Below are 18,454 nucleotides of genomic sequence, written 5' to 3'. Positions count from 1 at the left end.
TTACATACTTTCTGTCTAACTCAAGAAAGATACTTCCTCAAACTGGGAACTTTCATAATAAATAAGGTCATTTATGAGATAAGTGTGTTGAGCCCATTGTAACTCTTTGAGAATCAGGCAGACAGTTCCTGTGAGGACCATGACACTCAAGAAAACACAAAAAGCCAATCTACAGAGCTTTCAACTCAATGGAACAGCAGTACCTCCTGAACCTTCACACAATGACAAATGAGCTGCCTCCCATTCCTCTCGTGTGCTCAGAGCTATATATCATCATTGGTATGAGGCCTCATAATGCCACATTCACTGTTACACAATAAGATTTTGTTTTGTAATAAAAAGTTCCAGTCTCAAACATGACACCAAATGAAGTTTATTTAACTAAGTTCGGGAGAAGCATGATCATCTGATCTGATCAAACCAATCAGCGTGAAGCAGGCTTGTGCACAATTCAGAATTGAATTGAGAATGACTCCTAAATTCCAATTCAATTCTTGAATTTGAATTGATGTCAAAAACAGGATCTAGAATTACAATTCGGATTTGAATTGAAGGAAGCAGAATTGCAATTCAATAGAAATTCAAAGCAATTCATATACATATTATACAGTAAGTAAAGTGTTAAATGAAGCTTTCAGTATATGTCAGATATGTTTGCATTACATAATCTATAAATTATATTAGTTGTACAGATTACATTAACAGAAAATGTTTTCCCCCAGCAATTAATGTTCAAAACTAGTCACATAACAAATAATTAAGTTAGATTTTTTTGTAATTGTAATTTTGTGGAACACGATGGAACATGACTTCATTTCCCAGAATGTTTTACTTTAACCAAGTATTTAAAATGGTTTCCAAACAATTTTCCAAAGTAACTTTCCTAACACTGAATGTATGTGAGATTCTTTCTGTTTTGTTTGTGGAATATCTTTGAATTGCCATGAATTTAATTCCACTTCCTGTCATTCCAATTCCAATTCAACTTCCTGTAGGGCGGAGTCAATTCAATTCAAATTCCAATTCATGAATTGAATGGAGGCCAATTCTGAAATTCTGAATTGTGCACAAGCCTGGCGTGAAGAGGTGCCTATAAATAGCAGTCCCTCGCCTCTTTCCTGTGACAGTTTTTGCAGCATCCCTCCTCCACCCCATCACCTCACCCTTAGCTAGTTTCATCTATCCCAGTTAAAGAGGGGGGAGGACTCTGGGTTTGACTTAGGACAGCACCTAAATATGCTTTATCTAAATCCCTATCGATTATGGTAATCAGAACATAATAGATGTGCTGTGAGGTCAGTGGCGGCTGGTGACTTCTTTTTTTTGAAGCGCACGATGCGAAGTTCGTCACAACATGTATGTAGCTTGTCATGTGTGTGGTTCGTCATTTCAAAATAGGTGTTCTGCGCTTTGAGAGATCGTGTGTGCATCAGGTCATGCCAAAATAAGTGCCTGCTGCCTTGAACTTGAACTTGAAAGGAGATGCTCGCGTGTTGCAGATACTCGCACAATCTCATGCGTAATCAGAGTTTACTGTTGAAGGGAGTATCTTGCGTGTATTTAGGGAATATAAGCGTCTCTTTTATCATAAACGGTTTTGACGCATCTCCAGCAGGCACATATTTTGACAAAACACGTGATGCACACAGGATCTCTCCACAATTCAATTCAATTCAATTCAATTTTATTTATATAGCGCTTTTCACAATTTGGTAATTGTATCAAAGCAGCTTTACATAATAGATGCAGTGAAAAGCACAGAAAATCGACAGATAGCACAACATAATAAACGATAGCACAAGCAGTTAAATTTGCTACGGCTATAAATCAACATTATAAACAAACGTATTACTAATGTAACGTATAGAAGTTAAGCCCAAAAAGGCTGCCTCCCCGGGTTGAAAAACCCCCTAGGAGAAAAAAACCCCGGAATTTTAGCCGGGGAAGTAAAAAAAGTCATAGGAGGAAAAAACCCTTGGGAGGTATATATATATATATACACATTGAAACGGAAGGAGATTGAGCGGAGATTAAGCGGAGATTAAGCGGGTTCTGCCGGTGGTCTTTGGTCAGGCATCAGCTGGACATCACGTTGAAGAACAGCTCTCCACACACATGACACATATTTTGGTAAAGGGAACCACACACGTGACAACTTATTTTGAATTAGCGCATCCTCGGAAGAGCAGTCACGGCCGCCACTGTGTGAGGTACGGTATTACTCCGCCGCCGGAAACGGAAATGGAGTTGTTTGTATTCTTGCAATTGGCAAAGGTGGATTATCACCACCAACTGGGCTGGAGTGTCTATTATTCAAGCTCTAAGCGGAAGAATATACGGTTGTGAGGCGTTTGGAAAAATAGGTCAACAAGTTTACAACGAATGGTAAAACACCTGTTGGAAAGCATCTTTTGCAGCCATTTTTGTGTGAGCACATCAGTGAACACCCCTGACCACTCGGTGAGTTTCACGTCTTTGTAAACGAAAGTTTCATGCATTTTAGGAAGGATTGTTCCTGTATACACCCATTGTGAGGATGGGGGGTGATACCACAGAAATCGAAAGATCTTGGGCCAGCATCATATGTCCAAATTTCAGTCAAAACCGTTCTATTTCATTCAATTCAATTCAATTTTATTCATAAACAATCTGAAAACAGGCCTTTAACTGTAAAATACCCAACTTGTCCTTTAACATACATAAAAGAAGCCAAGCTAATATAAAATATGTAATAAACAAATATTCAAATTGAGGCTATTAATTGAGCCTTAGCGGGTAACTCACAGACTCTGTGCGGGCACCATGTTGGAGACCACTGATATAGAACATGTTACTACGGGCACTAATGTAACATTTACATTCTTCACTTCTCAGCAGATCTTAATTGTCCAATGAAAATGAATGAACTTTCTTAGTGTAGTGTACTGAAAAGCATTACACAAAATTTCTGAAAATCTGTAAGGACTGTAAGGAGGCTTTAAAATGAATAATTATGAAAGCAAATGTTGAAATCAAAGGTGATACAGTGTCATACAATGAAAAGTCAAAAAAATTAAACAGGGTCACCCATGGTGCTAACATTTTTGGGACATACAAAACAGGAGTAGAAGTAAAATAAGTATAATATAGTGAATATCATCATGGTGCATTTTACAAACATGCTTAAAAAGACGTAAATAAGCCCTATGACAAATCTACCCTTTATGTGCCACAAAAGATATTATTAACAAGAACATATTTTAAATATGTAAAATCTATGATTTTTTTTTACAGTTTATTAGATGTGTAACGTTAGTGCACATAAGACACATGTAATATAAACATTGAACTTGATTAAATTGGGTAAATGGGTTTTCTGATTATTAAAGGATAAGTCCATTTTCTTTAAAAAATCCAGATAATTTACTCACCAATTGTCTTTCTTTGTTCAGTCGAGAAGAAATTATGTTTTTTGAGGAAAACATTCCAGGATTTAATGGACTTTAATGGACCACAACACGTACAGTTTTAATGCAGTTTAAAATTGCAGTTTCAAAGGACTCTAAACGACCCCAGACGAGGCATAAGGGTCTTATCTAGCGAAACGATTTTCATTTTTGACAAGAAAAATAAAAAATATGCACTTTTAAACCACAACAACTCGTCTATCTCCGGTTCTGTGACGCGCCAGCAATACGTCATCACGTCAAGAGGTCACGGATGATGTATGTGAAACTACGAGATGGGTATAAACGGAGGTCGGAGCCAGCTGCAAATGGGAGGGTTAGCAGCAAGTGGGTGGAGCTTTACCCGCAAGTGGGCTGTACAAACTTCCAGAGGATTTTGATTGGTTTATTTATATCACCTGTAGCAGCTATTGGTTTATGCTCCACAGTTGGTGGCGCTAATGTGTAAGTTTTGTTGCGATCGATCAGAAAACAAAGAAGAAACCCGCTTTCACATGTTAGCGTGTCGTTGAAATGAAGGTGTAAGCTTGCTTTACAGTTTTTAGTTTTGTAAAAAAGCATTATAAGTTCTGAAAAAGACCATTTTATAATGGCGTTTGTACGCTGTTTTTAGTCTTGATGTATTAAAAAAGATAAGGGTAAAGTGTATCCAGATACATTTCTGTAGTTTTTTATTAGCACACAAATTACAAAATCTGTAACGTTACGTGGATGACAAAATCTTTTCTGCATTCCATTTCTACAATTTGCCCTCCAGATTATGGATTCTGAAGACCATAATAATAAGGTATTGTGGCTGTGTAATTTTTGTACGTTTTAGGTCTGCATTGATTTTCAAATTGTAAATGTCTTAAACGTTTTATAAATGGATTTGATATTATAATAACGTTACAACTCCTAATTTAATTGTACAATGCATGCAATTCTTTTAAAACTTTTAATTTTTAAAAGTTTTCATTGTAGTTATGCTTTTTTTCTGCGTAATCCATAATTTTATGTAATGTAATGTAATGTAATTGAAACATTTGTTTTCATATCATAATTATTTTATAAAATGTATTACTCATAACCATCAGTGAAATAAATCTGAAACGCATGTTATTGTGTTTTAAGTTCACTTATCAGTAAAAGATATTTTTTGATGTTCCACATGACTATGATCACAGCTTCTGCTGTAATGTATAAAGTTCTTAATTTACATGTTGTTTTGTGTTTATCACATCAATTAATAATTTATGGTGTGTTTGATTTCATTGCTAGGACAATGCAGGACAAAGGCTATCAAATAACTGGAGTGTTTGTCTTGATGGCAAGTACGTACTGTAAATGAGGAACATCGAGGTGTTATCAATTGCTGTTACCATTTAACTTTTTTTGGTGTGTCTTTCCATATTATAGTATGCACTGTATGTTATTCTGGGACAGAAGTTTGACTTCACTGAAGTATTTATTTTTGTAGCTATATGCATTTTAATATAATTGAAAATTGTACTAATTCATTACTTTATGTACACAGCTAAACATGAAGAACATAGGAAAATGGTGGTGTGCCATCTTGCTTGAAAATTAAGTGTGAAAAAATTAGCTGTACTTTTAACGTGGTGTTTTAAGAAACTCTTAAAGAAGTGAAGAAATCTTGTTCAGTCTGTAAACTGTTTTGGGAAGACATGGAACGGAATGATTTAGTGACTCGCTCATAACACTATTTCAGTAAAAATATATACTGCAGACACTTTGAGTGAAAAGAGTGTTTCAGTGATGATAAAAATCAGCAGGTGTAAACACTACCATTAATTGGACCATGGATCATTAATTCGATTGTTTCTATATTTACAAAAGTCTTTACTGTAATTTGTAATCAATGTAATGCATCCTTGCATTTAATAAATTTTGATATTGAACTTGTTCTATTTCTTACTTTATTTGTTTTTGTTGCATGGCAATCAAATTGTGGAAGACATGGGAGAAAGAGAAAATTAGCTGTTGTAGCTGGTATTGTCAGCTTTTTATATTTTGCTGATATTTTTGTCAAATAAAAAATTAATGGATAATTTTATCACGTTTTTATTCTAATTCTCTTTCAGAAGAAGAAGAAGAATGCTCTGCACTCCCTGAAACCTAGGGGAAGAAAAAAAACTGAACTTGCATATGAAAGTAAGAACTTTGCTATAAAACAAAATACATATACTTTGCTGGGTTTCAAATTATTTAACTATAATTCATTTCAGCAGACCAAACCCCAGTTGTGCCCTCTGTTTTGCATAATAAATTGCAATGATGATTTAAAATGTGTATCATAGAACAATTTTAATCCACTTATATTTTTCTTTAAGGATGAACTGTTAAAAGATGATGACCCTCCATCATGCTTCATCTTCAAGGTAGTTGAATGTTATATAATGTGCTTTTTTTTAAAAATGTAACGGCCTGTGCTAACTTTTCAGTTATCAGGAGCGTTGCTGAAGAACATACTTCTTGAAGTTGTTCTTCAAGAAGAAGGTGCTGCCTACACGACCCTGTCATTGGCTTGCTCAAGGTTCAGGGACATAGTTAGGGATGACAAGTTCAAGAATCAGGCACACTTCTTATGGCTAGAAAGTAAATATTGACATTAAAAAAATCAAATGCATAACAAGAACATCATTGATAATGTTAAATGTTATGTGCATTTTTTTTCACCTCAGGTGTTACATGCTGGAAAAAAGTCATCTCACTACAAACAGCTCTTCTGGAAGATGTACTCATTCTCCACGTGTTTGCTGCACATCTGGTACTTTTTGTGTAAATTGGTGATGAATAAACTAGTTGTTAGTCTAAAGGAAAACTAAAAATCTAATTTACTTATATCATCCCTTGGAGTTTAAAAGTTCTGGACACCATTCACTTGCATGGCATGGACCTACAGAGCTGAGAAATTGTTCCTAATGTTTGTAAATGTTCACTGTCAACTATAAACCCTAGTTCTTATTGTGCTTCTTGTGTATCCATCAGGTTATGCTGGGAAGGGAAAGCGAGATGAACTCCAGGGCATTTATTCAAAAACCTTTCATCCTGGATTTTGCAGATTTGACTGCATGCAGATCAGTTCTAATGAGCTGATATAGTTTCCTTACAAAGACTAAAAATAATAAAATAAAACAAACACTTTTGCAAACAATTCTGAGTGACTTGTACATGATTTTATTCATTGAAAAAATAATTTAAATGTAATATATGTGTAACACGTTAAGAAAAACATTAGTCTGCTATTTAAAAAAATAATGCAGTAAATATGGATGGTAACTTTATTTTACATTAGCCACATGTTTTTCATGTATTTACACATTCACTTCACTAAGTCCAGTTGCATCACATTTTAATATGTTCATTTACTTGATATTGATATATGGAGCTTCAGAAATGTGTTTGAATAAGGCCTACAGCCTGATGAATTTAAAACGCCATCACTTTAAGTGTAAAAAAAGGTGTAAAACGTGACCTCATCATTGACAGTGAGTGGTATTGGACACACACAATAATAACAAAGCTGTAAGAAATCAGACCATGATGAGGAACGTGATATTTGATCGTTTATTTTCATTACTGTCGCTACTTCCTGACATTCTCATTCACCGCCGTCCCATTTGCGGCGTAAACTCCTCCTACTTGCACATTTCTGAAATCCCTCCCACTTGCGGCATTAGCTCCTCCCACTTGCGGCGTAAGCTCCTCCCACTTGCAGTCTCCGGGCTGCAGCGATACTTACATGGAGACTACGGCCCAGTGTTTACAAGTGATTCCGACGTTGTTGTATGTTGAATGATACTTATTCATGTCTTTGTGTCAGATTATTGTTTAAAATGGTCTGCAAATGTGCGTTTCATATATGTAACACGTGACCATTACGCACTTACGTGAGGTCGCAATTTTATATTGCATTAAAACTGTTATGTTTTGGGGTCCATTAACATGAGAAAAATCCTGGAATGTTTTCCTCAAAAAACATAATTTCTTCTCGACTGAACAAAGAAAGACATCAACATTTTGGATGACATTGTGGTGAGTAAATAAATACATAAATAAAAATTAATAATTACTTAAAATTAAAGTTTATTTGTTTTGTAATCACGCACTTCTATCCCAAAACGTTAATTTTACCAGAACGTATTGGTTTATAATCTTCTTTCTCATTTAAAAACTTTTAAGTTCTCTGACGTTTCCATGGTGACTCGTGAAATCTGGGCCCGGTTGCATAAAGCACCTTAAGTTTTTTCCTTAAGTGTGACACTTAAGGGGTAAATTCCCCTTAACTTCTGTAAGATAATAATTAAAGAGTTTTGCATATAATCCCTTAAACGGTTCTCTTAGGTAAGGGTAATCTTTAAGTGTTTCAAGACAGTGACCCCGGTTTGTTGTTATAAAATACTATCGTTGCCATGGAGACACAACAGAAAAAACTTAAGGGTTTTTCTGCAACACCCTTAAGTTAAAAGGAAACAACTTAAGGGAAAATTACACTTAAGGTGCTTTATGCAACCGGGCCCTGGGTTTTCCAGTTAGATCATCTGAATCTTCATCTGCAGATTTTTGCTCGCTTTGATTTTGTGGAATGACTTGAACAAGCTAAACTGTTACTATTGCATACAGTAGCTGGTAATATTTGTATTAGGATTTGTCTTTTTGTCATATTTATAGACAGTGCCACTTTTAAAGCCACAGTGAAACAGCTGATACTTTATAAAAAATACTTTTTATTATATACAAAAACACTTTCTCTGAACTGCTGTATTTTGAAAAAAGAAAAACAGAGCAGAGGGAGGGAGGGATTGTGTAGTTACGTGTTTCTCATGGCTAATGAGTTTGATTTGCTCTTCGTTAGATGGCAGCACAGCATCAGAGCGCGTGAGTATTAGCTGCAGCATCCGCATCCGTACACGAGCTGAGCTCTGCTGTCATCACGAACCGAGCCGAGTCGAGCAGAATCAGGATACACCGAGACGACAGGAAGGGCTGTATTCATACAAACCACCACCAGAATGAGCAGCTTGTGGATACACACGATCTTCCTGCCGGGATTCTTTGTGCTCTTTGGGTTTGAAGGTAAGAGATTAACATCACAGTCGTGGCGCGCGTGTCTCTTTATGTTTTAAATGATTCGCGTTCGTATGTTCGGCTTCGGTTCTAATGGAGGCTTCATCTCGTATCTCAGTGTCATTCATAATTTAATGGTTGCACGACAGATGATTATTGATTATTTATTTTCCACTCTGTTAGTTGAAATGATCATGGTCGTCTTTCTCCTCTTTTATTTGTCTTCGCTTCTTTCTGTTGCTCTGGCTGCTGCTCTTGAGGTTTTACTGATTCTTCTCTGAATCCAGATTCATTCTGAATGTTTTATTCAGATTTATTTATTCACAGACAGAATGTGCGGCGATGATATGCAGTGAGATGGTGTGCTTTATAAACTCATATGATGTGGACCAACACTCGTATGTTTTAAAATAACCCTTGTGTCCTTGTAAGACCTTCTGAATCTTTAACCGGTTGTTTTTTTTTAGCCTTTTACATGGATGAGATGAAGATGATGCTTGTAGAACTGAAAGACTGAGCTCGTGTCTCTTTTTTTCTGATAATTAAAACAAACTGTTTTGTATGCTGCTGCTTGATGTTTATGTGTAAAGGTGCCTGAGCAGAAAGTTGTTTTTAAGTCTAATGTTATTGATGAGGCAGCTTATATCCATTAGTGATATTGATTGGCTTTCAGAATAACGAGGGCACTCATTAGGATGCACAGTAACTCTGCTGCCGACCCACACACAACCAATTATCTTAAAAAGGTGGCTTATTACGTTTAAGCACTATCTAGTTGGATGGTCTTGTGGTTTTATGCGTTGAACATCAAGATGAAACACTCGTGTGGACACGGCTGGATCAGATGTGAAAGCAGTTTTATTTATAAAGTAACTGTAGTGATGCATTGACTCTCTTTGCCTGTGCCGGACGTAGCCAACAGCTCTCTCTTCTCTGTTAGTTCAGGTTTATAAGTCAGTCACTCGTTGTCATGCAGACCCAGATGTTTTACAGTCCATCTAAGAGAAGAGGTTGTGTTCACGCCACAAAAGATTTAACAGACACTATAGGAGGTATAACATATAAATCTTTTCTGTTTCAAGTGATCTGTAGCAGCCCGCTGAAGTTGAATTGATCTCACTAATAGCATGACATCATGTTCATTCAGTAAGTGAATGGATTGGTCAGGACGTGCACATTCAGCACATTCAGGAAAGAGTTCGCTCAGCTGATGATGAAGAGGTTTGAATCAATGATTGTATGCTGAACTTTATCAGAGTTTAAACCTGTGTAAGAGAGAGATTTTCATGAATACACTGTTCATATAGTTTCATGTGTGTAAAAAGTTAAACAGTGGAAAGTTTAGGTTTAAAGATATACGGTTAAAGATGGTATAGTGTGATTTTTCTATTTCTTTTCAAGGGTTCAGTAGTAACAGTTGTTCAGGTAGAGGCTGAAAGCAGTTAGATAAAGAATGGTTAAAGCCAACCTAACTTAGGAAATGCACTTTTAAATGTGTTTCTAGCAGAAAAGGAGTAACAAGTGTGTGTGCAAAAACATCCTGTAATAATACAAGTCCATTTATTCTTCTTTGTGTAATCGCCTTTAAACCACAACAGTCACACAAAACAGGCTGTTAGGGATCCCCTTGATTACGCCCCAACCATGACCGGTCACAGACTCCGCCTTATGAGCGCATAGTTCACCCTTCTGTCAGAGACACATCATGTGTAAGCGCTCTAACCCCTACTTTTACATACGGGGAGGTGAACAGAAGCTTTCTTTATATTCAAAGAGAAGCACACAAAAATAGCACAACATTTCTCATTGCAGCCACAGATGGTCATGTTTAACATCGTATAATGAAAGATCTGTGGTGAAACTTTACAGACACATTTTTGGGATACCAGAGACTTTTAATATTACTGAAAACACATAGGTTAGTGGCTCTTTAAATCACTTGTTGTGAAACATGAAGACAATGCAAGTGTTTCTCACTCACTATAGTGTATATATTCTATCTTTTTCATGCTTTTCCTCGCATGAGGGTTTGTGGGCTTCACTTTACGCGGAAAGCTTGTAAAGAGAGGATTCCTTCCTGCACGCACCTGTACTTAATGCGCACATCTTGGACTCCTTCTAGCACTAAATCCAGCTGCGCTTCTCTCTGTCTCACGTGCACGCGCTCTCGCATCTGTCCGAAGTCTAAACAAAAACTAAAGTAGTAATCCTTAATAAAGTACTAATAATTATGTTTTTGCTCAGTTTAATGCGTTTCATGCGAGCTGAGGCAAAATATCCCTTTTGTTTAAAATATAACCCGCATATTGGCGCCTCTTTCACACGCGGACGTGCAGAGAGCTGCGCTCTATACGGAGTCAGATCACTAGGTTGTATGATATGCATTTCAAGGAGTTGTAGCAATACATCCCTGGTGTTTGAAATATGATCGCGTTCCGCTGGACCGATGCATTTAAAAAGACACGTCTGAACGCACCACTGCTTGACACGTGTAGCCTTCTGCAATAGCACTTAACAAATGCATTGAATTGCGCTCGGATTAATGGCAGCAGTTTTAATAAGGTTGCGGTCATGAAGGTGTTGCTCTTGTTCTTTTTTGTCCACCAAAGCCAGACGAAAGTATACAAGACTTCAGGAAACATACGGCACGAGGCTACATTGCACATGCAACACATGCACGCTCCGAATCGAAACAAGCAAACTGAACAGTTCAGAAAGTGCTCACTGCATAGCATAGATACAGTAGGGGAGAGCGGGGCACAAAGTAATGCTTTTTGACATTGGCTCTATCATTCAAAAAATATTTAAGTGTCCATAACACACGCTGTTTCTTCATATCTGATGTTATTCTGGAGTACCTATAGAGTAGTATTACATCCTTCATATTTCCAAAGTTTGTTTAGTTTTATCAGATTTATAAAAGACAAAATATCATGCAGCACTTTAACACTGACGGTATATCTTATGATACATTACATGATCATGTCGTTACGTGCCTATTTCCAACATAACAAAGAAGTCTTACTTACGCATGCAACTCATGACTTGGTTGGGACTTTTCAATGAAATCCAGCGTTAAACAAACACACACACAAAACTCAACTGCAACCCCGGATAAACAAACTATATCCATTGTTTCCATGAGGCTGGCTTTCTTCTCCTTACATCCAAAAACACACTTCTTCTTTCGTGCCATTGTTGAGTTTGATATAAAACGGTGATACGTATAGCTTACCCCTGAAACGTCAGTTGGACTCGTAATTGAAAAACACTTTCCAAAACTTGTACGAGCCCTGGCGAAGTGCATTCGGTACAGAAATTCTCTGTAACATGTCCAATTGCTTATTTGCCTATGTTTAGCATGAGGAAACAACTCTTAAACTATGTTAATAAGTCAATAAGTTAATAAGTCAGTTAGATGAATCATTTTTTTACACAATCAACACACACATCTCTGCTACAAATGAACACTTAAAGTTTGTTTGTGGGATCTACCGTTATTGTACAATTACACCAAACGTGACAGAAGTGCAAACGTTACCCCATATGTGGGGTTCATTGTAACAAACGGTTTGTTGTAACACCTGCTAGATCATCTAGTTTAAACACAAGTAATTCAATCAAATTCTGTCTATATACTAAAGGTGGATATTGTTTCTGTATACGCCTATAATAGATATACACTAGGGGTGCAACAGTTCTCTGTAAATAATCGAACCATCCCGTTATCCTCCCACGGTTCGGCACACACATGCACCGCGATTAGTAGTAAAACACCATCACCTGCTTTCAGATAGAGCGTCATTTACTACACAGAGCCAAATTTCACAGAGAAGCTCGGCAAAATCACATACATTATCGTAGGCGATTTGTCCATGATTATGATCGTGATTTCGTCTAGCTTCTCCGTGAAATACTAGCCTGGTAATACCATCCTCTGCTATTTTGCTTCGCTTCATAGACAGAGTCTGGCTGGGCATCATTGACAATCGTTTTCCTTCTCGTGGGAGGGGCTTGTCTGAAGTTTAAAATTATTGGTCTAAACGTAAGCCAATCACACATAACATTTGGATATGATGTGCGTTATGCGCCGGCTCAGCCGCATCGAATCTCTGCTGTAAAATACACGTATAAACCCATCGAGCGAAATACCAGAGTTAACATGGCTATGAACGACTTTTGCAGATTATGTAAAGTAAATTGGGCCAGAGCTAGTTGAACACTATCCTTACGGTGTCTTTCCACTCACGTCTAACGGGAGGAACGCCCCTCTCTCCTCTCAAACTCTTCCACCAGACAACCATAACCATATGTAAATTAAATCTTCCTACCTTATTTTCTGGTTAATCAGGAATGTCACCAAAGAATGCTTGCCCACGCGTCCTCCACCATTAACTGTGAACAATATAATTCCCTTCCATGATTTCTCGATCGTTGTGCACGTCAAGCTGTGCTGCACACAGTTTCTCGCTGACGATCGGTAAAGTTGATAAATTAAACTTTTCCAAAAACTTGTCGGGAGTAGGGCAACAACATAATCTCCATTCAAATGTTTAACAAACACTTTTCTTGTTCGGGTTTAAGTTGGCAAGTGCCGGTTCTCCACAACAGAGCAAATAGCTTTCTGTATCTCCATGTCCACAACAAACTACAACCGTGATTCGGCGCTTAGTGTCTACGTCACGACTCTCAGCCCGCCCTCTGTTCGTTGATTGGACGGCCGTTTTGAGACCGGAGGAAAACGGTTTGAATGGGAGGTATCTCAGACTGAGTACAGAAGCGTAATGAAATTTAGCGGAAGTACGAAGTCTGACGTAGTCAGACTAGTGAAATACGGCTTTGTGTAGTAAATGAACAGGCTTTACTGATGAAATATGCATGAGAATCGCAGGCGATTTATCTCCCACCCCTACTTTGCATGCACGCCTTTTTACCAAAAGGACAGAGGGATGTTGTTTTATGAAGTCATTTCATGACTACCAGGCATGAGATCTTCGCAATGACTGCGACTAGGGTTCATATTTCATTTTACAGTTATGGATTTTCATTTTCATAACTCGTGACACAAATCAAGACATTACTGTCACTATAAGATTTTCTAAATAAAATAAAGGTCAAATACAAATGCTGAAGCCTTAAAGGAATAGTCTACTCATTTTAAATATTAAAATATGTTATTACCTTAACTAAGAATTGTTGATACATCCCTCTATCATCTGTGTGCGTGCACGTAAGCGCTGGAGCGCGCTGCGACGCTTCGATAGCATTTAGCTTAGCCCCATTCATTCAATGGTACCATTTAGAGATAAAGTTAGAAGTGACCAAACACATCAACGTTTTTCCTATTTAAGACGAGTAGTTATACGAGCAAGTTTGGTGGTACAAAATAAAATGTAGCACTTTTCTAAGCGGATTTAAAAGAGGAACTATATTTTATGGCGTAATAGCACTTTTGGGAGTACTTCGACTCGCCTGAAAAGTCCGCTCCCCTTCTCACTCTCATAATGGGAGAGGGAGGGTGTTACTGCGCCGAGTCGCAGTTTATGTCGTGTATATGAGATTACACTTGTGTTCAAACCTGCGTTCAAACTTTGTTTTAAAAAGTAGGTGGGAGTAGAATACATAATATTCAAACAGCGCTGTCAAATTTTGTGACGTCATCTGTAGAGCCCGACCGATTTATCGTTTTGCCGATTTTATCGGCCGATATGAGCATGTCGCAGATATATCTGTATCGGCGTATAAGCCGCAGATATGCGCCGATATGAACGTTTGTTACAGAACACATTAAATGCATTTGAAAGATGTAAGTACTTGTTTGTCCAGCAGAGTGCGCCCTACTGGTTGCTAATGGCGACCCAGATCACTCACTGTAGTGACACCAGCCAATCCCCCACCCCCTTCACTTCAGTCAGTCAGTCTCTCAGTTCAGGTGGCTGCAGTCACGCAGTGTCTTCTTCACAACATTTTTACACCTGGTATTAAGACGCGCTTTGGTCGATTGGATTATAAATGGACAAGAGAGACGCATTCCCGCTTACATTTGGTGTTTTTAATCCGTCTCTTTGTCGACTTGCGAGTTTAAACGCAAGCGGGAGAAATGACGCGAGACGGAGAAATGACACGTTTAAACTACGCGCAGCCGTGCACTTATATAACACTATATGAGATTGCTGCTTGTGTTGTTAGTTAACACGTTCATTTCAGAGCAATTGATTCAATAAGCTCGCGCAACTCTACACCCTTGCTAAATAAAAGAGGCGGAGCGAAGACGCATTAGTTTTATTAAAGTCTAAAGTTTGCACGGAACCCTGGGTTTGTGTTATAAAAACGTTGTGCACAACATTAAACATAGTGTACATTAGTATGTGCTCCGTCAAGCATTGTCTTCGTAACTGTGAGTGGCTAACGTTAACTAATTTGTGAAGAACACAACTTACTGTAAAGCTAATAATCAATGACTTCATAAGTTTCTCTTTATAACGTTCTCGTCAAAACTGCAAATGATGCAAGTTTTATGTATTTTGTTCTCTTTGTGTTTTAAAGTTATTTATAATAAGTCAAGTTTACTGTTTAGTGCACTGATATCCAACTAATTTTGGATAATAAAGTTTATTGTTAACTTCTTGCCTATAGTACATATCTTTGTCACATCAATATAAGTGTTGGATCACCACATTTGTGAGTGATCACCACATTTGTGAGTGATCATTGCATTGCATTGTATTTATTCATATACAGTATATTATGTTAAAGTATATAGTGTATTCTATGTACAGTACTTTAGTATAATATACTGTAGTATATACTGAACTATAATATACACATAAAGAATATCGGCCGATATATCGTTATCAGTCTTTTTTTACTCCCTAATATCTGTATCGGCATCGGCCCCAAAAAAACGCATATCGGTCGGGCTCTAGTCATCTGACTCGCTCGTTCCTCTAATGACTTCATGGAAAATATTGATAGACAGAACGTGTAGCCAATTAGAGTCAAAGTTATTTCATCCATAAAAATGGAAATTACAGATTTGATTTGTCCACGATTATGATCAATTAATAACAATTAAATAACAAATCCAACGATCTTTGTGTGATGTTTTATTTCCTGGTGTGAAAACGGCATTTTATACGCTTACATAAGGATAAATAATAATAAGAATGAATGTATGCATGTAAACAAAAGACTTTTATTTTGGGGCTGACTGGCACTTAGAAAAGGCACTAGTCTTACAAAAACCTCATTTTTGTGCCTATTGACCTCAAACGTGAAACATAACTTCTATAGACATGTGTCTGTGGCATCATTGCATTTCTAGGTTTCACACACATATTTATCATTAAGATTTTTAGAATTAAAAAAGATGTTATTCCAAATACATTTTATTACAATATACTTCAGCCTCTCTAACTTTTTTAATTTTTATCTTGAAATAATTTTGAAACCTGGAAAATGAAGCTTAAAGTGTCTTCTATCTAATGATACCATAGTTATGCCTATACTCTAAATGGTTTAGTAAAAACAGCCTTTTAGTAAAAAGTAGGTCTTTTCATGGTTTGGGCCAGAGTGGGGGTGCTTTTCAAGAGGTTAAACTTTTGTAATGATGTATTGTTTGTTGTGTTAAGTAAAATCTTTTACATTTAAATAAGTAAACAACAACGATCAGTTATGTTCACGAGACTGCCCACAATCTTTAATCTGAAACAGTAAAGTTTTTTTATGACGAAGCTCACAGATCAGTAATTTGTAAAAACAATAACTCAATATTCCAATAAAAGTACAGTTTTTCATTTCAATTTCATTGTGACTTTGACAGAACAGGAATTAAAGAACAGTCTAGTACACTACGCGGGCACTTAGAACATGGTAGTGCACTTCACAAACAGCTGTAGCGCACTTGCTGTGAAACATGAAGACCTTACAGCAGACAATGCAATTCCTGACCTTCACATATAGTAGTTGTTATAGTGGACAACACAGAAGGACATTTGGATCTAATGATAAATAATAATGTTGCAATGTCAAGCCGTACTAATCTTACAGCTATAACGCTTGATTGTTTTGTGAACTCTTATGAGAAAATCAGATATGATAATGGAGTATGTAAAGGCACACATTCATTTGCGTGCTGTGTAAAGCTGCAGTGATTATTTATTCCAGTCAGGCAGGCAGCGTTTGCTTTTGATGGGTGAAGAGGAGAGCAGGGCAGGAAATGAATTCTACTCTGGGAGCAACTGATTCCACTTACCTCTCCATTTATTGACTTTCTGTGGGGAGGGGTGGGGGGGGGAATCAGGTAGCACAGTGGTTAGAAATCTCACGCAAACTCATTCGGGTGTCTATGCACGTGATCTGGACTTTTACTTGTTGTAAATTGTTCATCACATCATGTGTTATCTTACTAGAGCAGAATTCTGGTATGCGCTGATGTTAATTCAGTAAATCTGTGCTTGGGTACTAGTTGACAATATAGTTGACAGATAACATTTTTTCTCAATTTTTGCTGTCACGCCATATGACACATTTATGGTTTACGTGTCAACTATCGACTTACAAAATATTTTTTTAATATTCTGCTGATCATTTTGTTGCTTTTTTGCTGAATTGTGTAATATAGTTATGAAAGTGTGATAAATAGCACCAGAACAGTCGTAATAGTTTATACTAGGTAGGTACAATGGGATCCTTTACGATCAATTCTCAAATATATAAACTGGTTGCTTATTTTATGTTGAACTATTGTAATACTTAAATACCAACTTGAGTACCTAAAACATCTGATAATATTTAAAGCGTTGATAAAAATGTTTAGATTGCATTATATAAAAAATGTGTGATTTCATTCTTTTTTAGTTCAAAAGAGATTTCAAATGGTTTTCTGTCTGTACTTCAATCTTACTGAATACGATTCCGATACCAGAATTCCGTATATCAGCCGGTGGCACGTTCACAAAACCCTCGGTTCGGTTTGTATCACGGTTTTGTGGTCACGGTTCTCGGTTCTGTACGGTTCTTGTTGTTATTTTTTTCTTTTAATTTTTAACACTCCATAAATGTATTATCTTATTAATGTATTAATTATTCATATTTTAGGATACAGTATTAAAGAAGTTATATCATGTAATCATACACAAGCTGAATTCCATCTCTGAGGAAAGCCAGGTGAGATTTTGACACAGCGAGAGGGTAGACATTGATGATTTCAACATGCTTTTCATTTATTTGGCAAAAAACAGAATGTGTATTTCCATCTACATGAACTTATGTGCCTTTTTAACACACAAAGAAAACTTGCATTTATCAAACTGCCAACTTCAGTGTAGCTGTAAGATTTATCACTGAGAGGCTGCTTAAATACTGCAGAGAGTATATGTGGACGAGAGAGAAACATAACGTTTACACTTGTAATTTTTAAATCCGTCTCTTTTGTCCACTTTTGACCACTTCTGTCCTGAATACTTAGAGGTGCAATTTATGAAATAAGATCGCGCGACTTTCACACACTAGCAAAATGAAACTACGCGGAATTCAGCCACTTTAGTTTTATCAATGAAAGGCTAAAAATAATACTGTTCACCGTGTGTTTGCGGCAGAAGTCAGAAAAGACGTAAAACAATTGTGTTTAGTACCTCAGATTAGATAAATGGGCGGAGAGAAGGCGGTCGCGTGTGGCTGTTCGAACACATTCAACACATAGACTGCAGTTTTATCTATTGTTTTATTTCCGCTGTCATCATAGGTAACATGAAATAAAAACTGTTTCAACACACCAAACATATACGACGCTGGCGCATCCTCCAACTCTGGTCAGACTTCCTTCCCACTTGCCATTTCTACACGTAACATGACCTGCAGCACTCACTCTCCACACCAGTCACCTCTTTTTTCGCGCGATTCGCTAAAGGGAAACACGCTATCTGAGGTCACATACA

The 18,454-nt window shown here is 37.1% G+C and overlaps 1 pseudogene; it reads left to right on the top strand.

Annotated features, from left to right (window-relative positions):
• Positions 1–8,348: 8,348 nt before the first annotated feature.
• The window catches only part of LOC141363252 (limbic system-associated membrane protein-like), a 160,537-nt pseudogene continuing 150,431 nt past the window's right edge, over positions 8,349–18,454 (top strand).

The sequence above is a fragment of the Misgurnus anguillicaudatus genome, unplaced genomic scaffold (assembly GCF_027580225.2).
Source record: "Misgurnus anguillicaudatus unplaced genomic scaffold, ASM2758022v2 HiC_scaffold_33, whole genome shotgun sequence".
Lineage (NCBI taxonomy): Eukaryota > Metazoa > Chordata > Actinopteri > Cypriniformes > Cobitidae > Misgurnus > Misgurnus anguillicaudatus.
This window is presented reverse-complemented; position numbering and strand designations above follow the sequence as displayed.